General features: G+C 45.3%; 1 long non-coding RNA gene across 1 annotated transcript in view; it reads right to left on the bottom strand.

Moving 5' to 3' along the window:
• The window catches only part of LOC122800039, a 545,736-nt gene extending 521,323 nt beyond the window's left edge, over nt 1-24,413 (bottom strand). The window contains exon 1 of the long non-coding RNA XR_006364522.1: nt 24,305-24,413. This is a non-coding gene — a long non-coding RNA (uncharacterized LOC122800039). The remainder of the gene's footprint in view (nt 1-24,304) is intronic.
• Between the last annotated feature and the right edge of the window lie 2,375 nt (nt 24,414-26,788).

Raw genomic sequence — 26,788 nt, 5'->3', positions numbered from 1 at the left:
GAAAAGGAAACAAAAAGCTGATCTGATTTCCTGAAATCCTTTGTTGTATCCAAACAAAATCTGAGCTGTCTGTGAACATCAAGTTTGTGCAGTATGTATTCTAGATTGTTGGAGTGATTGAGGAAAAAAACTGGCAAATCAATAATTTGGTTAAGATTGGTTTCGTGCAAACCTTAGGTATAAAATAGGGGTTTGTTCGAAGTGAGACTGTCAGCATGGAAAATCAAGTAAGGAGGTTTAATGGACAAGCTCTGAAACTTTATGGGCAGAAATAATAGCCACTAAAAGATAGTTTTCCATGACAAAAATTTGAGGTCACATGAGGAAGCTGGTTCAAATGGAGGAAGAATAATGCGGGAAAGCATACAATTTAGATTCCATGGAGAATAGGGTTTTTTCACAGGTGGTCTGATATGAAAGGTCCCTTTGAGAAAAGCTTTGAATAATTTGTGTGACATAATATTCAATCCTTCAAATCCAAGATGAAAGTTAGAAATGGCAGCAAGTTGAACACAGACTGTTGCAGCTGCTGCAGCTCCTTTATTGAAGATTTTGGTTAAGAATTCTAGTATAGAGGCCATAGGGGCTTGGTAAGGATCAATGTTGTTTTTAGAGGCCCATATAGATTTCTTTTCCATTTGCTAAGGTATAACTTCCTTGTAGAGGATTTATGAGAGAATAAGAGAATTTGCTTTGTCTCATTGGAAAGGTTATGGAACCTGGCTATGACGGGAATTGGAGCAGCCAAGCTGTCAGCTTCAGGGACTGCAGAGGGATGAAGTTCCCCGATGAGTGCATCGGAAGTTCGGTAACTGGGTCCAGAATGCAAGGGTCCTCCAAAAGATAAAGTCGAAGGAAGGGGAACCAAATCTAACAAGACCAATGAGGGGCTATAAGAATAATAGTCCTTCCCAGAGATTTTGCTTTCTGTAGAACCTTGGGTATGAACAGGATTGGTGGAAAAGCATAGAGGAGACCCGGAGGCCAATCGTGAATGAGTGCGTCCCTTGGGGCTTCTCCCAGAGGGGGAATCATGGCAAAGTAGCTTCTGCATTTCTTGTTCATGTGACTGGCAAAAAGGTCACAGCAAGGCTGGTCAAACCTGAGGAATATCCTATCTGCTATTTCTTTCTTGAGGGACCACTCATGGGGCAACAAAATTGCTCTGCTCAGCTTGTCTTCTATCATGTTGGATTTCCCCCGGATGTGCATTGCTAACAGAAAGCACTGGGTGGAAATCGCCCACTGCCATATTCTTAGGCCCTTGCGACAAAGAGGGTATGACCTGGTTCCTCCTTGTTTGTTCAAGTACCAGACCACTGACATGTTGCCTGTCTGAATCACAATCGTACCCAGAGGAAGAGAGTCCTGGAAGTACTTCAACACCAAAAGTACTGCTCTCATCTCTAAGACATTGATATGCAGATGTGTCTCTTGATCGGTCTATGTGCCTTGGGCTGTTCTTCCCTGAAAATGCCCCCCACCCTATCAGGGAAGCGTCCGTGGTCACTGTGGCCACTGGAGGGGGTAAAATAAAGGGACGTCCTATCGTGACATGAAGTGAGGTCAACCACCACTGAAGATCCTTTTTGCAGGAGTTTGTGATCATTATCAGGTGAGACATGGGAAGCTCTTGGTAAGACCATTGAGTGAACAACAGCCATTGCAGAATCAGCATGCGCATACAACCCAGCGGTATGGCCAGAATTGTTGCTGCCATCATACCTAATAATTTTATAACTTCTGAAGCTGTAGCCTTGTCTTTAGATATCAGAATGTGGACCTGCTGATGGAGTAGTAAGACTCTTTCTACTGGAAGTCTTAATGTGGTGGTGTCCAGTTCTGCTCCAATAAAGATGATATGCTACGATGGTGACAAGGCAGATTTTTCTGAGTTTATTGTAATGCCCAGCTGGCTTCAGACTGACAGAGTGGATTCCCTGGCTTGAATGAGATGATGCCTGGTGGTGCCAGTGAGGAGCCAATCGTCTAGGTACAGAAACACCTGGAATCCTAAATGTCTCAAGTGAGCAGTGACCACTGCCATGCATTTGGTGAACACTTTGGGGGCTGTAGTGAGACCAAAGGGCAGGGCTCGAAACTGGTAATGATTGGCTCCCAGCCAGAAGCGCAGATGATCCCTGGATGGCCTGGCCATTTCTATGTGGTAGTACGCATCCTGGAGATCTATCGAGCACATCCAGCTGTCTTTCCCTAAGAATGGAAGTATCGACTGAAGCATGACCATCTGAAACTTCTCTTTCTTTACAGATTTGTTTAGCTTGCTGAGGTCCAATATAGGTCTCCAGTCCCCTGTCTCTTTTGGAACTAAAAAGAATCTTGAGTAAGTTCCAGATCCTGTCTGGTCTGCTGGGACTGGTTGGATGACTCTTTTTCTTAGCAACATTTGGACCTCTACTGTTGCTTGTTCCCTGTAACTGGGTGGAATGTCGGGGATTTTTCTTGTCGGTGGAGGGGGTGTGGTGAATGGAATGAAGTATCCTCTGAAAATGATACTTTGTACCCAGTTGTCATTTGTTATTTTGAGCCAGGCGTCTGGGTACAAAGATAAGTGACCCCTGACTGCCTCCAGGGCAGGACAGGTGGGCCTCCTTTCAGGAGTGCTGGTAGGGCTTCCCCAAGAAGTGATCTCTGTCGCCCTGGTTTTGCGAGGGTGGCATCTTCCATTATTGCCCCCTCCTCTGCCCCTAGAGGGGGTTCACCACGTGTGTCCTGAAAGGTTCCTTGGGCTTTTCTGAACCACATTTTCCCTCCCCTTTGACCCTTGGGATAGGGTCTGGTAGGGGTGGAAAAACAAACTCCAACGGCAGACAGAGTCTTTCCTTCCAGTTCACACCTGGTCAAAGTTTCCTTAACTTTGGGCCCAAAAAGGGAGGGGCCATCAAAAGGGGTATTCACAAAGGATGACTTGAAGAGCTCTGCAAAGAAACACAAGCACATCCAGGAGTGCCTCCTAAGAGCAACTTCTGTACCCGCTGCCCTGCTCGTTCCATCAGCTGCATATGAAATGAGGTGCATGGATGAGTTAACAATGGAATTGAGGGTAGCAAGCTGGGAGGCAACTTTGTCTGTAGCTCCTGCAGCTACTGTACCCTAAAAAGTATCTTCCACCTCTTTAAGGAGATCTCTTTGTAGTCTCGTGAAATGGGTTAAGCAGTTAAGCAAATGGTGCAAAAGTCGCTGAACTAAACGTGCTTCCCATATCTATCCATGATCCTAGAGTCTCTGTTACGAGGATGGATAGAAGAGGAAGTTTCTGATATTTCCTTGTTGGTGGCTGCTGCCACCAACATGGCATCAACTGGTACACCTTTCATCAAGAAGGATTTATCCTGGGGGGGGGAGATATGAACTTATTAGGCCTCCTAGGGATGGGTTCCATGGTGTCTGGAGACTCCCACACCCTTCAAGAGACCAGCTGCATAAGCTCATAGAAGGGAGGAGACACCCAAGAGGTGGAGGGCTGAGACCCGAAAGCCTTCAGTAGAACCGACTCATCTTCAGTAGGGTTTGTGGACTGCCAGTCACCCCTCTGCCTAAGGATTTCAAGTATCTCTGCAAAAGAGATATCCTCAGAGGGAGACCATGGGGACCCTTCTGGTTCATCCAAGTCAGTATCAGATGTTAAGGACTCCTGACGGGAGTCTAGATGTTTCCTCTTACAAACTCACTTCCTGGGAACCTCATCAGTGGGAGCTTCTGGCAAGGTCTAGAAGAGCATGGGCCACCCAATGGGGCTTCCTGAGGCTCTGGGTATCTACGCTTGGCCAGGATCTGTGAGGCAGAAGCATACACAGGTGCTTTAGGGAAGGAAGAAGCTGGACCTGAGGTCGAGGAAGTCTTAGGGGACATAACTCTCCTCATGGCATCGAAGGCACCCCTGCTCCGATGCAAAGGGACCGAAGGATCCGTGGAAACCATTGATACCCCTGGCACTGGGATAGTGGGCTCAGAGCCCAAGGTATGAGCCGAGCTCATCCAAGCCGAAGCCCCGAGAGGCAGAGTCAGACCTGACAAGTTGGTCCGACTATCCTCCCCAGACCCGACCAGAGAGTGTCGGCTCCTATAGTCCTCGATCGGCACCGAGGACGTCAGAGTAAACGGGGCCAAAGAGAATGCAGCAGGTGTCAGCTCCGAAGGCTCCATAATCAACAAGTCCGACTCCTCCAGCTCCAAAGGACCAGTCTGGCTCAGAGGAGGAACAGTTGTAGCTGGCATAATGGTCTTCGGCTCCAAAGCTACTTGGGTCGGAGCCGATAAAATTTTTGCAAAGGCCTGCAACAGCTTCTGCATCACGCAATCCACATTCAGATCAGAAAGGCTAATAGAGGACCGAGATGAATGGACCGAAGGTGGTACTGATTGTAGTAAAGGAGACTTAGGTATTTCGGATACCAGTTCCAGGACTGGGGACCGGCTTCAAAAAGTTAAGACTGTGGTCTCCCGATGTCTGTGGAGCCGAAGTCGAAGATTTCTTAGATTTGTTTGTCTCAGAAGTCTTGGAAGACTTTGAGGACTTACTAGCTCCATCTTGGTTGCTCAAAGCTTCTTGGAAAGAGGGTTTCAACAAGCCTCTGTCTATCAACTTCCTCTTTCTCTCCTGGAGGACTCTGGAGGAGAAAGAATGGCATATGGAGCAGCTATCCTGTAAATGCAAAGCTCCTAAACAGTACATACAATTGACATGACTGTCAGTGACAAACATTTTTTGGCCACATTTGGGGCACTTTTTAAAGCCTGACTTGGGATGCTTATGTTGGTCAGCCATATTGCACCAAACACAAAACTAAACAGATTACGGTCCAGCAAAGACTAAGAAAAATTGAACAGTAACCAACAGTCAAACAGCTTTTGGAAAAAATTTAGGCTGAAGGCACACATACACACACACACACACATACACACACACACACACACACACACACACACACACACACACACACACACACACAAGTAATTATCTAGACAGATAGATATTAACTGTGACAGAAAAACTCTGTCTAAAGGCACACAATATCAATGCTAAGCAGACTATACTAAAAAAGACACACACACTGATGTTATCTAAATACTAAACTAAGCAAGCTCTAAATAAACCTTATCTAAATTGTCTATAAATTGTGACAAAGGTCACTAAGAAAGCACACTCTAAGTATAATATAAAACACACTTTAACTAGGCCTAGAAAAAAGGAGAAAAAGATATTAGAAAACACACTAAGGAAAGGGAACTATACTATTAAGCTAAAAGAGCTTATAAAAGTACCTAAAACTACTATCTATTCAAATTCTAAGAATATTAATAGAAATATTGTAAAATATTTGCAAAATAAGAAGTTATGTACTCACCATAACGTTCCATCTGAGTAGGTAAACTTCATTTGTCAGCAACCTTTGGGAATCGGATCCGACCTCGGATCCGAGCCGGCAGTTTTCAACAGCTTTAGATCTGAGCTCCAAGCTCCTCTCCCTACCCATAATCCCCTGCCAACCCTGACTGACCTCAGATCAAGTTTGCCCAACAGCAGAAGCTGCTAACAAAGATTAATCCCAAGATAAGTGGGTAAAACCCATGGACCTGAGTATGAGAACATTTGCAAGTGAGGGGGCAGGAGGGAGGGACGGTTGCTGACAAATGAAGTTTACCTACTCAGATGGAACGTTATGGTGAGTACATAACTTCTTAATCTGAAGTAGTTAACTTCATTTGTGCAGCAACCTTTGGGACAGAGTCCCTAGCTACCTGAATCTTAGGCGGCCTTCATGGAAGGATGTTCCGGAGCACTGCAGAGCCAAAGGATGCTCTCCCTCTGGAGATAATGTCCAATTTGTAGTGATTGATAAAAGTATGAGATGAAGCCCAAGTGGCTGCCGAGCAAATATCATCCAAAGAAACTCTAGCTCTAAAAGCCGCAGACGTAGACATAGATCTAGTAGAGTGGGCATGGACTCCCTGAGGTGCGGGTCTGCCCAAACTTTCGTATGCTAAAAGGATACACTGTGAAATCCATCTAGAGAGTGTGACTTTAGACACAGATTTACCCAAGTTAAATTTGGCAAAGGAGATGAACAACTGGTCGGATTTCCTATGACCAGATGTCCTGTGGATGTAGACGCAAAGTTGTCTATGCACATCCAATGAGTGTAATTTGTATTCCCCTTTGTTATGGTAGTTAGGAAAAAAGACAGGCAAGTTGATGGACTGGTTAATATTTGACTCAGAGGCAACCTTGGGAAGAAAGGAGGGATTGGTCCTGAGGTAAACTCTATCCTTGTGAAAGGTCAAGTATGGGGGTTTTACACAGAGGGCCTGTAATTCAGAGACCCTTCGAGCCAAGGTGATGGCGACAAGAAAGGCCATTTTCCATGACAAGAATTTAAGATCTATGGAAGCTGCAGGCTCAAACGGGGGAGCTGTCAAGGCCTGAAGCACCAGCATTAAATCCCAAGGAGGGACTACATCCTTTACTGGGGCTCTGAGCAGAAAGGTGCCCTTCAAAAAGGTCTTACACAATTTCGTGGTGATCAAAGGGCCCAATTCGTTTCCAACGTGATAATGAGAGATAGCTGCTAGTTGGACCTTGACTGTGGAGGAACTAGCCCCCTGATGAAACAGTCCTGACAGAAAGTCTAATACAGCGGGCAAAGGAGCTGTAAAAGGATCCAAATTTTTGCGTTCCGCCCAAATGGAGAAACGTTTCCATTTGCTGCTATAGATCTTTCTAGTAGAAGGCTTGTGCGCTGCTACTAGAATGGTTTTAACTGAGGAAGAGATACCGGGAGTCCTAGCTATGAGTGGAACTGGAGCAGCCAAGCTGTGAGCTTGAGGTTGTCCAGGTTCGGGACTGGGAGATCTAGGGGGTGGGATATCAGATCCAGATGGGGATCCAGAATCCAAGGAGGATTCACCAGATGAGACCAAAGGTAAGGGAACCAGGTTTGATGAGGCCAAAACGGGGCAATGAGGATAATCCTGCTCCCCAACCGACTGGCTTTCTGCAGAAACTTCAGCATCAGAGGAAGAGGAGGGTAAGCATAAAGAAGACCGGGAGGCCAAGCATGTCTCTCGGGGGTTCCCTGGAGGGGCAAATGAGAGCAAAGTAGTCATAACATTTTGTGTTCGAGGGAGAGGCAAAGAGATCGCAACAGGGTTGACCCCATTTGGCGAAGATCCGATTCGCTATCTCAGGATTCAGAGACCACTCGTATGGTAACAGGATGGTGCGACTTAGTTTGTCCGCTAGAATGTTGAACCTTCCCGGAATGTGCGTTGCTATGAGAAAGCGGTTGGTGGAGATCGCCCATTCCCACACCCTCATGGCCTCTCGACAGAGTGGGTAAGACCTGGTTCCCCCCCGTTTGTTGCTGTACCAGACAACCGACATGTTGTCCGCCTGAATCGCAATCGTTCCTACAGGAAGAAGGCCCTGAAGTGCTTGCAACGCTAACAGCACTGCCCTCATCTCTAGGACGTCGATATGCAGTGAGGTTTCCGTGAGGTCCCACGTGCTTTGGACTGTCCTGCCCGAACAATGCCTACCCCACCCGAGGCGGGAGGCGTCCGTGGTCACCGTGGCTAGTGGAGGGGTCATAGAAAAGGGGCGTCCTTGCTGGAGGTCCGGAGATTGCAGCCACCATAGGAGGGCCCTCTTGCAGGCCCTGCTGAGGGGAACGGGATGGCTCAGAGGATAGTGAAGAAAGGACCACTGGACCTGGAGGGTCCATTGTAAGACCCTCATGTTCAAACGTGCCATTGGCAATAGGTTGATCGCTGCCGCCATCGAGCCAAGAGCCCTCAGGACCAATTCCGCCAGTGGAGCTGGAGATTGCAGAATGGCCTGCACATGTAGTCTCAGGGATAGTAGTCAGTCTGTGGTCAAGAAAGCTAGGAGCTTGTTTGTGTCCAATCTGGCCCCTATGAAGTCTATAGTCTGAGTCGGAGTAAGAGACGACTTCTCTATGTTGATAGTGATCCCCAGCCGGGGAGCTAAATGAAGAAAGTAGTTTCTGGCTGCACAGAGTAGATGCCTTGTCGGGGCGGTCAGAAGCCAGTCGTCCAGGTACGGGAAGACCTGAATTCCCTGGAGCCTCAGGTGGGCCGCTATCACTGCTAACACTTTGGTGGAACACCCTGGGGGCTGTGGTGAGACCAAAGGGGAGGACCCTGAATCGGAAATGACTGGCTACCAGCCGGAAGCGGAGGAACCTCCTGGATCGCCTGTCCATCAGAATGTGGTAGTATGCATCCTTGAGGTCTATAGAGCATATCCAATCATTCTCCCGCAAAAGGGGGAGGATGGATTGAAGAGTGACCATGCAGAACTTCTGTTTGGTTACTGACAGGTTCAAGGAAGAGAGGTCGAGGATCGGTCTTAAGTCCCCCATCTTTTTTGGCACCAAGAAGAACCTGGAGTAAAACCCGGACCCGCACTGGTCTGGGGGGACGTGTTGGATGGCTCTTTTTTCCAGCAAGGGTTGGATTTTCATTGCTACAGCCTCCCTCTGATTGGGTGGGACATCGGGGAGGTATTTGGGGCTGCGTGGGTAAAGAGAAAAGGGAATTTGGTATCCTCTGGATATGATGTGAAGCACCCAGTGGTCTGTCGTGATGGACTCCCAAGCTGCTGGGTGCTTCGAGAAATGCCCCCCGACTGCCTCCAGAGTAGAGCAGTCGGGCAACCCCTCAGGGGTGTTGCGTGGGTTGGTCCGAGAAGGGTTCTCTGGATCCAAAGTTCCGCGGACCCCCTCTGCCTCTAGGGCGGTGTCCACCCTGCCCTCCTCTGCCACGGAAGGGCTGGCAGTCCGGAGCGGGACGGGACTGTTGTGACTTCCGGAACCACATCTTCTTCTGTCCCTTTTGGTTCTTAGAAAAGGACCTCTGGGGAAGAGAGAAGTGGACTCCGATGGCAGACAACGTCTTCCTGTCCTTTTCGCTCTGGACCAAGGTATCTCGCATGGTTTTGCCGAAGAGGGCAGAACCATCAAAAGGGGCATTAGCGAACGACATCTTAAAGGGTTCCGCAAAATCACAGTGCCGGAGATAGGCCTGACGTCTCATAACGAGTCCCGCTCCACCGGCTCTAGAGGCTCCTTCCGTGGCATGAGACAGAAGCCGCATAGAGGTGTTAGATATGGATCGTAGAGTGGCCATCCGGGTGGAGTGCAATTGTTTGTCATCCGCCGACATGGACTCGGGGGGGTGACGCAGCGTACTCGTTGATAAGGTCCCGCTGCAGTCGGAGCACATGTGCCATGTAGTTCAGCGACCTCACAGAGAAGGTAGCCGAACTAAACACCCGCTTCCCTAGGCGGTCCATCGACCGAGACTCCTTGCTCGGGGGATGAACCGAGGGACTCTCCTGAGCAAGTTACCTCTTGGTGGCCGCCGCCACCAACATGGCATCTACAGGGGGACCCTTACTCTAGTGGGACTTGTCAGAGGGTGGGCTAAGGATCTTGTCCGGGTGCTTGGGGACTGGCTTCACAGTGTCCGGCTCCTTCCAGCCCTGGTAGTGATCAAGTCTACCAGGGGGTCGGTCGGAGGGGACACCCAAGAGGTAAACGGGCCTGCTTCAAATGCCTCCAGGAACACGGATTCATCCGAGGTAGGCTTTGGGGCAGACCACCCCCCCCCCTTTATTCTGTGCATCTCCATGATGTCACCAAATGAGACATCTTCGGGGGGTGATCTTGGGGGGCCTTCTCCTTCCTCCAAATCCGTGTCCTCAGTCAAGGACTCGGAGGAGTCCTGGTGCCTCCTCTTGCACCTTCGCTTGTGAGGAACCTCCTCGGGGGGGCTGTCCAAGGAGGTCACACCAGCGACGTCTTGTTCCAATGGAACTACCAGGGACGTCAAAGCAGGCTGTCCCTGGGGCCGGGTGATGGAAGTCGGTCCCAACTGAGAAGGAGTGCAGGGTGGAGCCATGGCAAGGGTCGGGGGCCTGGAATCACTCGACAGGACCCTCTTCACCACGTTGAATGCCGAGGGACAGCTGCTCTCCCTCAGATCCGAAAGCAGACTCTCCCTCGGATCTGACGGATGGATCAGGGCTGGCGCCGAAGTGATCGGATCCGACGGACCAGTATGCTCCGACCCGGAAGGAGCAGAAGGCATACCGATACCGCTGGATCCGAAGCTCAACTCTCGGCTCCGAGAGCTTGGATCCAAAGAAAATGGTCCCGACAGACTCGAAGGAAGTGTCGGCACTGAAGTACCCGAGACTATCGGCGCCGACATGCCCCTGGCTCCAAGGCTGCCCAGCTCCGAAGACTCCGAACCCGGGAAACGGGACAGAGAAGGAGCTATTGGGGCAAAGAAGGGGGTCGAGCTCCCCCCCCGGAGGGGGGGGAGGCAGGAGCACTCCCATCTGCAGTTGGGCCTGGAGGAATCTTCTCATCATCCGGTCCAAATCTGCATCTGTGAGACTTCTAGTAGATCTCGACGAGGCCACCGAAGCGGGGTGGGAGTGTCGCCTCGATGACCTCGAAGGAGATCGGGTCTCCTCCTCCTCAGGACCCGGTGAAAAGCACGGGGACCGGATCCGAGAAGGAGGAGACCCTGAAGACCTAGAGGGAGAAGACCGCTTAGCCGGGGGGCCGAAGCGGAGGCCTCGGCCCACCGCTTGTGATGCTTCTCCCTCCTCCTTTCTTTCCTGGCCTCCCTCTCCTCCGGGCCTAAGGCGGGAGGTTGAGTCCCGGCCGGGGGGAGGTAAGCAGGAGTGGCAGCCGCCGCAGCTGCAGCGAGAGCCACGGGAGGACCGGAGGTAGAAGCCGAGTCCGGGGGCAGAAGATCCACCAGAATCAGCTTGGACCTGCGGTACTTGAGTGCCCTGGGGTTGAACGCTGCACAAATGGTACAACCAGAGGACAGGTGCTCAACCCCAAGGCACAAGACACACCGAGTGTGGCCATCCGCTGGGGACAGCTTATGACCACACTCGGTGCACTTAGAAAACATTATCTTTGGGGCCTCAGACATACTTAAAGAAAGTAGCTCACACACACTAGGCCCCAAACACACACACACACACAACCCTGACAGAACCACGAGGAAGGGGGAGGTTAAATAGAAATAAAATAATTTAAACTAAGAGAGCTTTTAGACAGAAAAGGGGAGCTAAACACACTCTCACACCACAGGTTAAAGAGAAATGTTATAATAGTTAAATTTTTCTCACAAAGAGAACGAAAACGCCTGGAAACTCTGGATCAAGCTGCTGAACTAAACCGCGGCAAACTAGATCTGAGGTCAGTCAGGGTTGGCAGGGGATTATGGGTAGGGGAGGAGCTTGGAGCTCGGATCTAAAGCTGTTGAAAACTGCCGGCCCGGATCCGAGGTCGGATCCGATTCCCAAAGGTTGCTGCACAAATGAAGTTAACTACTTCAGATTAAAGGTTTTGCTGGCCCGAGCTAGTGAAAACCTCTGATCTGTTGCAGCAGAAAACTAGATCTGAGGTAACTCTAAGTGTATCATGGGATAGGAACTTGGCCTCGAGCTATTTGAAGACCTCAAGCTTTGTAGTAGGCCAACTCAGAGCCAAGGGATCGGCTCCAAACCCATCAGTAAGAATGAATGGTGAGACAGGACAGCTTCACATTACATGATTAATAACTCCTATTGTTAATGTTCACTGCTAAAAAGGTTAATTTTTGTACCAGAAAAACAGTATGTCTCATGCAGCACAGCAGAATTTTTCTTCTTAAGTTTTCTTCTTTTTTGATGGGAGGGGTTTAATGTTATTATGCATGTTATTTTTAAGTGTTAGGAACTTATGATTTGTTTGAGGTGCTGGAGTATAACACATAATGTTGGGTGAGAAGGGATTACATTTCATATTGCTGCAAACTTAACATTCAGATGACTCCATTTTGTTTTTTTTTAACCTCAGTCTGATTTAGTCTAGGGCCATTTGCTTGTTCCCACAGCAAGCCTTGGAACGCTGACTAGCACTGCAGACTGCAGAGCTGTCCACAGAACATCCGTGTCAGTTTAATGTACATTCATGTTACTCTGGCCGCATGTTCATGATCGTCATAAAACTGTAATTCTCCAATACATCTTGGGTACATTTGCGTACTTCTATGATTCATAGATATGAATGTAAATTAGCCTAATGTGCCTATAACACATGCAAATGGCCATGAATTTTAAAAAGTTGAGCATTGTCATATTAACTTGCCAATAGCGGACACAGATGGTAAATATACATAAGAATACCACAGATTTATTAGAGTAAGGAAATATTTTTAAAAATATTATAATTTAATAAGAAACATTTCAAAATAAAGTAATGTCTTTCGGTTTTTCCCGGTGAGGGGTTGCCACAGTGGAACTCCAGTCCGCTAATGATTGGCAGTGAATTTTTATGGTGCCGAGTTGCCAGCCTGATGCCCAACTTTCAAAGAAGGCCCACCCATTCACACTCGCACCTACCTGCATGTCTTTAATGTCACTCGACCGCGGGCAGGACATGCAGACTTCACACAGAAGGCGCTCCAGCTGAGACTCGAATGGGAGAACCTCTTGCTGTGCGGCGACAATGCTAACCACTGTACCACCGCAGCCAGCTAAGAAACATTTCAAAATACATTTCATTAATAAGTTAAGGGTCATATTTAATGAATTTACATATATGATGTGCACGTTATGATAGCAATAACCAATTGATGGATTTGTGTCATTTGGAAGTTTGATTTCATAACAGAAACAGTGGAAATGATTACTGATCAGTGGCGTAGCTAGGGTGGGGTAAGACGGGCAACTGCCCTTGATGCAAAGTGTCAGGGGAGTGATCAGCCAATCCTGAGCTTGCTTTATTACAATGCCGTCTTCTGTGGTCAAACCTGAGTGCTGTAGCACTCCATGTATAGTCTAAATTGTTTTTGCTTGCTACATTGTACATTTACAGTTTAAAAGTCAAACAAAAAAATTTATTTTTTTAACCAAAACCCAAGTGCTTTAGGACTCTATGCAGGCAGGATATAAACTGTAGCAACTGTTTGCTACATTTATAGCAAGCAGTTTGCTACAGTTTTAAAAGAAGACTTTTTTTAAACTAAAGCATGAATGCCTTTGGGCTCCATGCTGGCAGATTAAAAACTGTAGCAAGCAGTTTGCTACAGTATAAAAGAAGAAATGTGCTTTTTTTTTTTTAAATTAAAACACGAGTGCTGTAGCACTCTGTGCAGGTAGGGTATAAACTGTAGTAAACTGTGTGTTACACTGGTAGCGAACTGTTTGCTACAATTTAAAAGAAGAAATTATTTTTTAAATAAAATATGCTGAAGGAGGGGTAAAGGCAGGGCACACAAACAGAACCTTAATGGCTGGTGCAGGAATTGGGGGAATGTTGGTGTAACTGGTTGGTGTGCCAGTAGAAGGAATGTTTTTTTTTTTGCTCTTCAATGGAAGAATGGAAGAGCTATGGAGAGCATAGATCTAACTGTAATAAGCCAATCACTTACAATATACTAATCGGCTTATTACAGTAAAGTGCTTTTTTTTTTGCTCTGAGGGGGTGGGATAGTAAATGGAAGAACTGTGGGAAGCATAGATCTAACTGTAATAAGCCAATCACTTACAATATACCAATCAGCTTAATACAGTAAAGTGCTTTTCTTTGCTCCGAGGGGGTGGGATAGTACTGGTGCTGGTTGAACTAGCTATGCTTCTGTTACTGATGACAGAAAATTATCATCACTAAAGTATAATTTACTGCATGTGCATACATGGATATAAACGCAGTAATTTACTACTGAAGTTCTGCAGTACTACGAATATCAACATGTGTGATGAACTGAAGACTTTTGGAGTGACAGTGATGAATACAAAATGCCAGCATTACGAGTACATGACAATAGCAAAGGATAGGGCAAGGACACTTTTTGTGACAAAAGGGATTATATTCATACCTAACTGAAGTGTAAATAATACTGAGATTTCTGTATGAAATTATATGGTTCATGTTAAGTAACATTTGTATTTACAAAACGAAAAAAGTCACTGGGAGCTCACCAATAAGAGGAACGAGTAAGATGTTTAATGAAGCACAGCCACAAACACAAACGTAACAGAATATGCTGAAGAACAGAACAACTCTGTTCTTCAGCATATTCTGTTACGTTTGTGTTTGTGGCTGTGCTTCATTAAACATCTTACTCGTTCCTCTTATTGGTGAGCTCCCAGTGACTTTTTTCGTTTTGTGGTTTCAATTCACTGGTATCTACTTGGTTTTTGGTTAACATTTGTATTTAATATGGGTGGTAGAAAGACTTGGCCAATGTTTTTTTGCTTTAAAAGCTGATTACATCCAAATATTTTTGTTACACTTTCTGACAGTGGCCCTTTTTTTCTTGCAAATGTAGTAATGATGGAAAATGAGGGATCAAAGCAGAGAAAGGATAACTTCAGCCATGAGGAAAATACAGACTAAGAAACCTATAATGTCCCTGTCCACTCTTAATCTAAGAAGGATTTCCTGATTGTCAAAATTAAAATGAGTTATCTTTTGCTTATATTTTGCCTTCATGGCAGCAGTTAGTGCATATGGAAAACTTCTTTTTGTTAAAGGGACCCAGGCAAGCCAAGATGAACAAGGCCTGGAATCAAATAGTTGTTGACATTATTGCAGTATGTGGCAGAAACTGAACATTGGCACAGTGCAAGAAAAATAAAAAGTATATGGTAGCACTTACTAGAAGCATGACCAGGCAGAATGAAATTTGGTCTCAGAATTTTATTCAGTTGACGCCAAATGATTCATCTGTGGGAATGACTATGAAACTGAAGGTGGTGGAACAGGAATAATTAGAGGTGGTGTAGACACTGTCTCATATTACTAATGTCTGCAGCAGGAGCAATACTCACCTGCTCATGAAGCTTGGTTTAAAATCAGTAACATATATTTATATAGAGAACTGAATGCTAACAAGGAATGATGTCATTAAACATGACACAATTAATTATTATTAGGTGAACTTTGTGCATCAGAACAGAACAGAAATGAAGGCAGTGTGAATTGTGTGTCCCACTCACCTCTTGTAAACATACATTACTGCATGCTATTCCATTATTATTAATGTTTTCAAATATTTTGTACAGTGTCAGCATCAGAAACAAACAGTTCAACTATACCAGTAAATTTGGATGATACCAGCAGCAGAGTGGGTGTTGCTGCTGCTGATGATGATAACTTAGTTATATTTATGAGGCAGCCTGAGGAACATAGAAGGCAGTCCCCAAGTTTAATGGCAGGATCTCTCACCCCATATGTTAGCAACTCTGCAAAAAGTGACAGTGCATCACTACTCATGCTTGTATAGGAGGAACACCCCAAGCAACTCTATACCAATAGAGCATAGTATCCTCCAAACTAAAGGGGTGGCGAAAGCCACAAAACTCTGGGCTAGGCTTATAAATGCCCTTGGGCAGATAGCCTAGTATGAACCTATGAACCTATGAATAGCTCAAAACCCAGAGGAACACTTTGAGGATGATGACAAGCATTCAGAGGTAACAGTGTCCACAGTGACACCTTTACAAATGGGAGCCAAGTGCAGGAATTTCCTACAGCTACCCCATGAAACATGTAAAGCATTAGCTACCAAACAGGAAATGTGCCATGACACTGTTAGGGCTCAGAGTAGTACCACAGAGATTCATCTGGAAATGGTCAGAGTCCTCTGGGGTATAGGTCATGATTTCCTGCACTACTTGGAAATGGTTTAGAGTATGGATAATGCATGATCACACTGAAGCTTAGTATGATGGCAGACCAAGCATGAGTGGCCACCTCCATTCATACACTAGTTAGGACATACCAGAGTCAAGATGGAGTCAGTCTTGCAAGGGACAGAAGACAGGCTACTGTCCATACACATGGGGGAAGATCACATTATAAAACTGTTGCTTCTCAGGAAACTAATGTAACTAGCCAAGGCAGGCAACCACAACATACTTTGTGCCGGCCATGTCAGTGTTCCTCTACACCTAGCAGAACTTCACATTTCAGGTCATTATCTTGGTCATGCAGCCATGTCAAATTAGTGTCAGCAGGATCACTTGCTCATGACATCGGACCAACTCACTTTACAGTTCTCATGGTAGCCCCACTTCAGAATTATTTGCACCATTGCATAGCCTGTCTATGGGAGGTCTGTATGACTTATTTGGTATTAAACTACTGTGAATCAGCTTCAAAGACAGAGTTGCATGTTTAGCTGAATGGGGGTAGGGGTAGGGATGGGGTTGGGGGTACCAAGTTTGCAAATGTATGAATTTCAGCCCTCTAAAACTGGTATGTACACCATCAATTAAAGGTAGACAAAATGATACATGGATTAGCATTCCTTCAGATGGCAGTTAACTACAACATAAGAGTAGTAATCCACAAAAATGTTCAGTAGAAATAAATAAGTGAATGACAGATTAAAATGAGTATCCTGCCATGTAAACTTACACTGCTGCCACTTCTCCCTGCCTACTGCACAAATGATGATAGTATTTTATGCTTCTAAAGTCAGAAATTATTGTGCATGATCTGATGTGCAGTACACAGAATAATCTAAGAAAGGATGACATAATATAAAAAAGCAGTATAATAAATTTTCATTGAATTTACAATGCGTTACCTAATGAAGTATTTTCACTGCTGACAATATTCAGTACCTGTATACTTAAGTAAGCAGTACAGAAGAATTTAATCATCAAAGCAGACAAAAATGTGATTATTTTTCAAATGATAACCTTATGACATCATTGAACAGGAGTCAGTGACCACTCAGGCATGACTTTAAGTAACAATAATATGAGTAGCTTTTCTAAAAGATAATAAAAAACATGTTTTATGATGAGACAGAATGTCAGATGAACACTGACAGCAGACCATGCAGTACACAGCATAGCCCACAGATATCACTGCATGCATATACACTATGTGTGTTTTTACAATAAAGGAAACCCTAACCAGAGTGCCATGGTTCATAGCTGTGGACTAGATGCCACCTCTTTACCTGTGCAGCCACATTCCATGTACAAGTCTGCCACATGGGTTCTCTTACTAATGCTGCCAGCTGGTTATCATTAGTCTTATGAGACTGGGATTGGGAGCTGCAGTGACAGAATAGGACACTTTACCACCACACTGGCGCATGATCATGTTATGCAGAATGCAACATACAGTAAATATCCTGCACGCAGTAGCTGGGTCACACTGACAGGCACACCCAGACTCATCCAGGCACCTGAAACAGCACTTCAGGAGGCCAAAGATCCTCTCAATGACAATAAGGTTCTGGGACATGGATGTGTTATATGTCTCCTCTGCAGCTCCGTTTGGATTTCTCACTGGTGTCATTAGTATTGACTCCAATGGATAACCGGCATCACTTGAAAACAGTAAAAAGAAAAAAAAACAGAGAGACAGAGAAAAAGGGGTGGGGACAACACAGAAAAAAGTTTACTATTCAGCAATACATTTTTAACATCAATAACTACTTAAATAAAATATGCAAAAAAATATTTGTCCACTTACCAACAAGATTATCACTGGGCATCCTACCATGGAGGAAGAGACAGTAGAGTGAGCTAGTGTGCTAGATTTAGGAATTATGTGCAATGCCAGGATGCTAGGCAGGAACATTAGTGATGTACCCACATGCATTACACATGACCTGGCAATCGATGGAATGGTAGCCCTTCCTATTGAGGTACAGCTCCCTCTGTGGACCAAAACGGAACCTAACTGTAACATGGGCGCAATCTATCATACCGAGTACCTCAGAGAAATGTGCCAGCCCATAAAAGGCATGCACAGTCCTGGCTCAGTCCTGAGGTGACAATGGGAAATATATATATACTGATCAAAGTATGCAAAGAGTACATGCAAGAACTGCTGCAGTACCCTGGGGGAAGAAGTCTGTGAGATCTCCAATGTGCCCCCTTTCTGTCTCTAGAAGGTCTCTGTAGCAAGTATAGAGAGAGCTATACATACCTTGGTGTCAACATGGACAGGAAGCCACCGCATTCCCTACTGTCACTATGGGGTCAAGCATACCCACTAAGACCATTATAATGTCCCTGTCCACCCTGAACCTATCAGGGATTTCTTGATTGTCAAATTTGTAATGAGTTATCCTCTGCTCATATTTTTACCTTCTTGGCTACAAGCACCACTGGGCACAAGTGGTTTTGCCCAGCCAAGACAAATAACTCAGACCTGGAAATAAAGCTAGCAGCAAGTGACAGTGTTTTCGCCAAATGCAACTACAACAGATTTGATAAGGTATCTCTTTATATGGCACATTTATGACCAGCCTAGAAAAGCGGGAGAATCTGACTGTGAATCACAAATGGTGCACAACATGCTTTGTTACCATATGAAAATTTATACCATTTCTCATTTCCATCTCATTATTTGCATATTTACAAAGGCACATTTGAGATCATTGTGAATTTGCGTATATGGCCTTTATGAATCGCAGCTAAGCTACATTCATCCACAAACATCTAGGGTAACCTAAGCACATTTCATAACTGATTATGAAAACTGTCCTAAAGTACGCTATTCAATGCAGATAAAAACCCAGAAACTCCATTAAAAATTTTAAATGTGCTGTGGTACAGTGCAGATGAAAGACCCATCATTCAATGAAAAGGTCTGTAAGTACAGCCAGAAAAAAACTGCAAGATCTGTCACATTATCACATGGCCTGGAGGTATAGCTAAAGTAAAGGACATCAACACTTATTCAAAATTCAGAAAGCAACTCAAAAAGCACTTCCTCATCCAACCTGTTTCAACAGAGGATATATCACCTGACCTAACCTATCTCCTTTCCAAGTCTCTTCTCCTCTCTCAAGATTCAAGGAAGATTGACCCACTTTAGAAACTAACGTATGCATTACACAGTGCTTGTTCACTAGAAGGTATCAACTCAACACAGGTTTTTTTTTCTATACAATTAGCCCGAACTACTCTGTTATTGCTTACATTTCTGTATTTTTGTTTTGTGAAATCTTTTGCATTTCACCCGGGCTGAGCCCAAGTGCACTACCCTGGTAAACAAACATAAATAAACAAACAGGACATGCATTTCTTCTATAGAAAGAAAAATGAGGTGTAAACAACAGAGGCATTTGCTGCTCACTGAGGAGGAGTTACAGAAGGATACGAAAAACTGTGCAGACAACAGTATCTATACAGGTATAGGCCTAATAACAAAGCAAGGAACTGACCAAAAGAGTTATATAGGCAAGGGACTGACACCCAGGTAATGCCATGTCCAAGAGTGTCATACAGGTGGGACCCTGACATCCAGGAAAAGCTTTGTCCCAAAAAGAAACTTTACAGACTTAGAACAAGACACAACTGACAGTGGAGCTGGTGTGCCAAATGGGCCAGCAGTCTGAAGGAATATATCAAGAGCCACAACCAAAAAAATAACACATCTATGACTATTTTCAGACAGAATGTATTAAAACAAAGGGGGTAAGACTTGGTTCCACCCTCTTTGTCCAAGTACCAGACCACTGACATGTTGTCTGTCTGAATTGCAATTGTCCCTAGAGCAAGAGAGTCCTGAAAGTACTGCAACGCCAGAAGTACTGCTCTCAACTCCAGAACATTGATATGCAGATGTGACTCTTGATCTGCCCATGTGCCTTGGGCAGTCTTTCCCGGAAAATACCCCCCCATCAGGGAAGTGTCCATGGTCACAATGGCTACTGGGGGGGAGCACAAAGGGTCATCCTATTGTGACATAAACAGACATCAACCACCACTGAAGGTCCCTCTTGCAAGAGTTTGTGATGAGAATCATATGGTTCATTGGCAATTTCTGGTAAGACCATTGAGCAAACAGAAGCCATTGAAGAATTCGCATATGCATCCTTGCGAGTGGAATGGCTAGAATTGCTGCCGCCATCAAACCTAGTACCTTCAAGACCTCTGTGGCTGTAGCTTTGTTCTTTGACACCAATGAGTTGACGTGTTGGCGAAGAAGTGAGACCCTTTAGACTGGAAGATGTAGAGTGGTGGTTGAGGTATCTAACTCTGCTCCTATAAAGACAGTATGCTGCGATGGCGACAAGGCAGACTTTTCGAAGTTGACTGTAATGCCTAAGTGGTTGCAGAGTGTCAGAGTAGATTCTGTTGCCTGAATCAGTTGATGGCTGGTGGTGGCGGTAAGGAGCCAATTGTCTAGGTATGGAAACACCAGGAATCCTAGACGCCTCAGGAGAGCCGTGACCACTGCCATGCATTTGGTGAACACTCTGGGGGCTGTAGTGAGACCAAAGGGCAGGGCTCGAAACTGGTAGCGATTGGCTCCCAGCCAGAAATGCAGGTGATCTCTGGAGTATCTGTTCATCTTTATGTGGTAGTATGCATCCTTGGGATCGATGGAGCACATCCAATCGCCTTTCCCTAAAAGGGAAGAATGGCCTGAAGCATGACCATTACAAACTTCTCTTTTTTTACAAATTGGTTGAGTCTGCTGAGGTCCAAGATAGGTCTCCAGTCCCCTGTTTTCTTTGGTACCAAAAAGAATCTTGAGTAAGTTCCAAATCCTGTTTGGTCTGCTGGGACTGGCTGGATGACTCTTTTTTCTAGCAACTTGCGGACCTCTATAGTTGCTTGTCCCCTGAGACTGGGTGGAACATCCAGGATTCTGCTGACAGGAGTGGGAGGGGAAGAGAACGGTATGAAATATCCTCTGCAAATGATGCTTTGTACCCAGGTATCAGATGTTATGCTTAGCCAGGCTTCTGGGTACAAAGATAAGCAACCCCCGACTGCCTCCAGAGCCGGACAGCTGGGTCTCCTTTCAGGAGCGCTGGTAGGGCTGACAAGAGAACTGGCCTCTGTCACCCTGCTGTTGCGGACCCCCCCTGCCATGCGGGCAGCATCTTCCATTATAACGCCCTCCTCTGCCTCTAGAGGGGGTTTCACCACGTATGTCCTGAAAGGCTCCCTGGGCTTTTTGGAACCACATCTTTCCGCCCTTAGGGCCCTTGGGATAGGGCCAAGTAGGGGTAGAAAAACGGACTCCGATGGCAGATAGAGTCTTTCCTTCCTGCTCACACCTGGTTAGAGTTTCCTTTACCTTGGGCCCAAACAGGGATGAGCCATCAAATGGGGTGTTGATAAAGGAAGACTTGAAAGGCTCCGCAAAGGAAGAGAGATGCATCCAGGCTTGTCTATGCAGAGCAATGCCTGAACTTGTGGCCCTACTCGAACCATCAGCTGCGTAAGATATGAGATGCATGGATGAGTTCACAATGAGTTTAGGGTTGTGAGCTGAGTGGTAAATTTGTCGGCAACCCCTGCAGCTACCGTACCCTGGAGAGTATCTCCTAGCTCCTTCAAGAGATCTCTTTGTAGTCTGGTAAAATGGGTTAAGTAGTTCAGTGCTCGAAGGGAAAAAGTCGCTGAACTAAACATGTGTTTCCCATATCTATCCATGATCCTGGAATCTCTGTTAGGAGGATGGATAGATGAGGACGTCTCAGACGTTTCCTTTTTGGTGGCTGCCGCCACCACTATGGCATCAACAGGCACTCCCTTAGTCAAAAATGCTTTGTCCATGGGGGCAGAGATGAACTTATTTGGTTTCTGAGGGACAGGTTCCATGGCCTCCAAAGACTCCCACGCCTTACGAGAGATCAGCTCCATGAGCTCATCATAAGGCGGAGACACCCAAGAGGTAGAAGGTTGAGACTCAAAAGCACTGACTCGTCCTCAGTAGGGCTTTTGGACTGCCAACCACCCCTCTGATTAAGGATCTCTTATATATCCACAAAGGAGATATCCTCAGAGAGGGATCGAGGGGACCCTTCTGACTCATCCAAGTCAGTGTTAGATGTCAAAGACTCCTGTGGGGAGTTGAAGTGCCTCCTCTTGCACAATCTCTTCCTGGGTACCTCCTCAGTGGGGGCTTCTGGGAAGGTCTCAGAAGAGCAGGGGGCACCCTGTGGGGCTACTTGAGGCTCAGGGTCTCTACGCTTGGGTTGACCGGTAGAAGCAGGAGCGGACACAGGCACTTGAGGGGAGGAGGAAGCCAGACCTGATGCTGATGATGTCTTTGGAGACAGGACTCTACTCATGGCATCAAACGCACCATGACTCTGATGAGAAGGGGTAGACGGATCCGGAGGGACCATCCGATCCTCCCGCACCAAGGCCATGGGCTCCGAGCCCGAGGTTGGAGCCAAGCTCATCCGAGCCGAAGACCTGAGAGGAAGAGTCAGCACTGACAAATCGGTATGATTATCCTCTCCGGACCCGACAGGAGAGTGTCGGCTCCTAGAGTCCCTAGATCGGCGCCGAGGACATCCGAGTAGATGGGACTGATAACACTGGAGCAGGTCTCGGCTCCACAGGCTCAACAACCATAAGGTCGGCCTCCTCCGGCTCCGAAAGTCCAGTACGGCTCGGAGGAGGAGCAGTCAAGTCCAGGGTAATGGTTTTCGGTTCTGACGGAGGCGTCGGAGCCGACAACAATTTGGCAAGGCCTGGTGCCCGTAAAAGCTTCTGAACTAACTGGTCCATATCCAGATCTGAGAGGCTGACAGAAGACTTCAAGGAGTGCACCGAGGGTGCCGATTGAAGTAGAGGAGATGAGGGAATCTCAGAAACCGGCTCCAAAGCTGTGAGCTGACTCCGAACAGAAGGGACACTCGGTTCCGAAGGCAGTGGAACTGATGACACTAAGCCCTCCTTTTTTTTAGCCTTTTTAGATAACTTGGAGTCACCTGAAGATTTGGATGACTTAGAAGATTTGCTAGCACCATCCTGGTCACCCAGTGCTTCCGAGAAGGGGTGCTGAAGTAAACCCCTATCCACCAATTTCCTCCTCCTCTCTAAAAGTACCCTGGAAGAGAAGGCGTGACAGATGCTACAAGAGTCTTGTAGGTGTAATGCCCCCAGACAATAGACACACTGAACGTGCCCGTCAGTGACTGACATTTTTTGTCCACAGTCCGGACATTTTTTGAAGCCAGATTTAGGATGTTGCTTCTCTTTCTCTTCAGACATTCTAAATTTAAACAAATAGAAAACACACTCTAAGCAACTATTAGCTATTGAATTAACTACTGACTATGAATTTAGTTAAATACAAGGCCAACCCTACTAGGCCAACTGCTAACTAGAAACACTTCTATGGAAAAAACAAAGCCAATACAGGGCACTTATCTATCCAATAAAATTGGTCTGAACAATCTGGAACACCGAGATCTGTGTCGCGGCAAACTAGATCTGAGGTAATTCCAGCAGTGCATCACGGGATAAGGGGCTTGGTTTCGAGCTACTGGTAAACCTTGAGCTTTGCTAACGGCCTCTCGGAGCCGAGGATCGGCTCCGAACCCATCAGTGAGAATAAACAACTTCACATTTGTGAGTTACTGAATTTTAGTGAACTTATTAATTTATGTCACTTAAGGGATTATTATGTATCTTTAAGTATTTCAAAGAGTCATCAAAGTCATATAGTCACATGACAAGTTTACTTCAGTAAATGCAGACTTTGTATGTTCAAAGATTGGTAATACATGTGTTTTTTGCAGTGAATGAAAGACATAAAAGGTGGAAAATGCATGCCATTTGAGTGAAATTCCCTAAAGCTTGGCTCGAGGGCTGACTTTCAATAGATCGCAGCTTTTTGTTGCTCTGCTACGTATGAAACCCTGACTCAGAATCAGGTCATGTTATGAATGATTTAGCACCCGGTTCCACACGAACGTGCGGTGCACTGTTGGAGAGAGGCACCCCCCTTCAATCTGTGCTCCGACCAAGTGACAAGCGGCGCTGCTCGCCGACCTTGCAGCCGGTTATCCCTGGCCAAACAGAGATCCATGGTGCTGCGGTATCATTATGTTTAGGCAGGATTCTGACTTAGAGGCATTCAGTCATAATCCCACAGATGATAGCTTCACACCATTGGCTCTTCAGCAAAGCACATACACCAATTGTCTGAACCTGTGGTTCCTCTCGTACTGAGCAGGATTACTATCGCAACAACACATCATCAGTAGGGTAAAACTAACCTGTCTCATGATGGCCTAACCTGTGGCTTGAGGGCCACTGAGTCCATTGACTATACCACCAGGGTGTCATTCTCAACTTTGACAGCCTAAGAGAGAAATACTGAGTGAGAAATAATGAAAGTTGTGGTTACGTACTCTTAAAACTCAAAAACAATGTACATAGTGTAACATTTATGTTCTGCACTTGGGCACAAGTGCAAGGCCTGCAATTCAGTATTATCATACAAATAGAATAACTCACCTTCAGGATAATAAGCAAACAGATGAAACACATCCTTGGCATTTAGCAATGAAATCTCACACAATGTGGCAGCAGACACTGTTATACTGCGTGGAATTCTACATATTAAATAAACCTAAAACAAATGTGATAGCAAAAGCAAATTTAGCAAAGTTTTCATGGCTGCTTGCATATATCTATCTCTGTATATACATACATATATATGATAAAATAATGCAGCTGAGACAAACGTTTTTTATTAAAAAAATGAAGTTTATTATAAATAAGTGCAGATAAGACAGGTTCTTAGAAACAATAAGACGTTCTTAGAGACAAGAAACAAAAATAAAGTCTTGTGATTGTAACTAAAATATAGAGCCAGAACATTCAGTTAGACTCTTGGGAAATGTTTCTAATAGTAGCTCTTTTTTTGAGATTGTCTTTTCCTGGCAGGAATATTTTCAGGTTTTTCTCCAAGGATGTTTTTCACTTTGGTCTCCTAAACATATTGCCCTGAACATTAAGATCTCTTTTCCAAAGGCAAGCATTCTATGCCTGGTTTGGCTTAATTCTCTTTTTATTTTATCTCTAAATGTTCACCCAACAAACCTGAGCCTACTAAAAGAGGTAGGTTATTCTCTACTCTTAAAGTAACAGACACAACTGAACAAACTACTGACCACACTTAAAGGAAACAGCACTCTAGTTACACATTTTGTGTCTTAAACATTATTTATACTACTATATACATATTTTTGGATCACACACATTATGTATATCACTATGTAAATATTTCCAAGTTACTATGTACTCTTCTTACTGGTGAAAGCCACCACATTATGCTACAGTGACCCCCCCCCGCTTGAATTTGTCAGTTTCATGTATTAACTTTGAGCCCAAAACATACCATCTCATTTGTCACAGGTCGAGCTGGGACAGCACAGCACTCCACCCTTGAATGGCTGCAAGACATTTAGTTCAGTCAAGACTCTTCTTGCCTTTACCAACCTCTCTGATAGACTCTCCAGTCCATACACTGGGCCACTATCACCTCCTATATGGTTGTTCTGCCTCCCACAACCACCACAGCTCCCATTCATTCCCTCTGGCCCTGGAACTGACTCTGTGATGTTACTGCACTCACCTTGTGACCTCTTTATTATGACTACTTTAAGCAATTTCCTTACTATTGCCTTCATGGTCTTTCTTCAGAGTTCTAGTATTCTGTACAGCTTTACTTTAACTTCTTCCTCTGGAACAGTCTGGCCATGGATATGAAGCAGATTTACTATGTCACATAGTTCTGAGGGCACCCCTTTCTCCTCTAACAGAAACTGCCTTAATTTTTGTTGTGCGCTTAGGTACAGTGGCATTTATGTGAACTGCAGGCACAGAGATTAACTTCCTCTTTTTTCACAACATTCAATACACCTTGCTGTTAGGTCAGTTACAAAGGTTTTTCTTTTCCACCACAGCTTCAGAACGTACCTACTAGTCTTCCTAATCCAGCAGTTTACCTCAATCCTTTTCTCTCTCAACCTGAAATGGACCCTGTCACTTAGTCAAAACTTCACTTTTTGCTAAGGAAACCAGAACAAGCACCTAGTTTTCAGCTTTAAATTCTCTGTTGACTGTTTTTCTGTTATATACTCTTTGCTGTGTAATTCAATTACCTCTAACTTGGCATGACAGGTCTATGCAGCCTCCCTGAAACTGAGGTCTGCTCTGGTCTTTTGGAAGTATTTCTGTTTGCTCAAATCTTTCAGCTGCATACACTTGGCTAAGCAAATATCCTCTTTGCATTAGAGTTTTCTTCCTCATCTCTAATTTCTGCTGGTGCACAGAAATAGCTAGTTTCATTACTAGTACTACAAATCTCTTCTTCACTAGACAATGCTACCCATGCATTCCACATTTTATACTGTGAAGAACTGTTGCCATCTGAACACTCATTTGTGTGTTGGGTTTCCAGAGCTTCCGGACAATCCATACTTGCTGTCTAAAGTGTTCTGCTTCCAGATGCCAGCCTAACTCATACTGTCTGCTTTTGTCAGTGTACTTACTAAACCGTACTGCACTGTGTTATTAATAGGAAGACCAGCTGTTGTCTGTGAAATTCATTTTATCTTGCTCAGTAAAAGGTACTTTTTATGTTACTGCACTATCATTTTGGTTTACTAGCACAACTTTTAAAAAGGGATAATCAGTGAAGACAGAGAGAGAGAGAGAGAGAAGCTTGGGTCTAGAGAGTGTGGAATAGTTACTGAACAAAAGAGTGGAAACCACAGTATCAGATCTGGAAGAGAGACAACCATAAGGACTGTCTGCCAGAGAATATTCTGGTGAAGTTCATGTCTGCCATATGAGTAAAGGGCTGTATGTCATTTCTGTTTCATTCAGCACCAAAGGCACTCATCTGTTTTCAAATACAGACCACTGATGTTTTATTTTGTGGCAAAGAAAACACTGGAGTGGAGTGGGATGTATAAACCACATGTATCCGTG

Source organism: Protopterus annectens, chromosome 4.part0, assembly GCF_019279795.1.
Source record: "Protopterus annectens isolate FY-2018-M chromosome 4.part0, PAN1.0, whole genome shotgun sequence".
NCBI lineage: Eukaryota > Metazoa > Chordata > Ceratodontiformes > Protopteridae > Protopterus > Protopterus annectens.
Note: the sequence above shows the minus strand (reverse complement) of the source record. Positions and strands in the feature narration are given on the sequence as shown.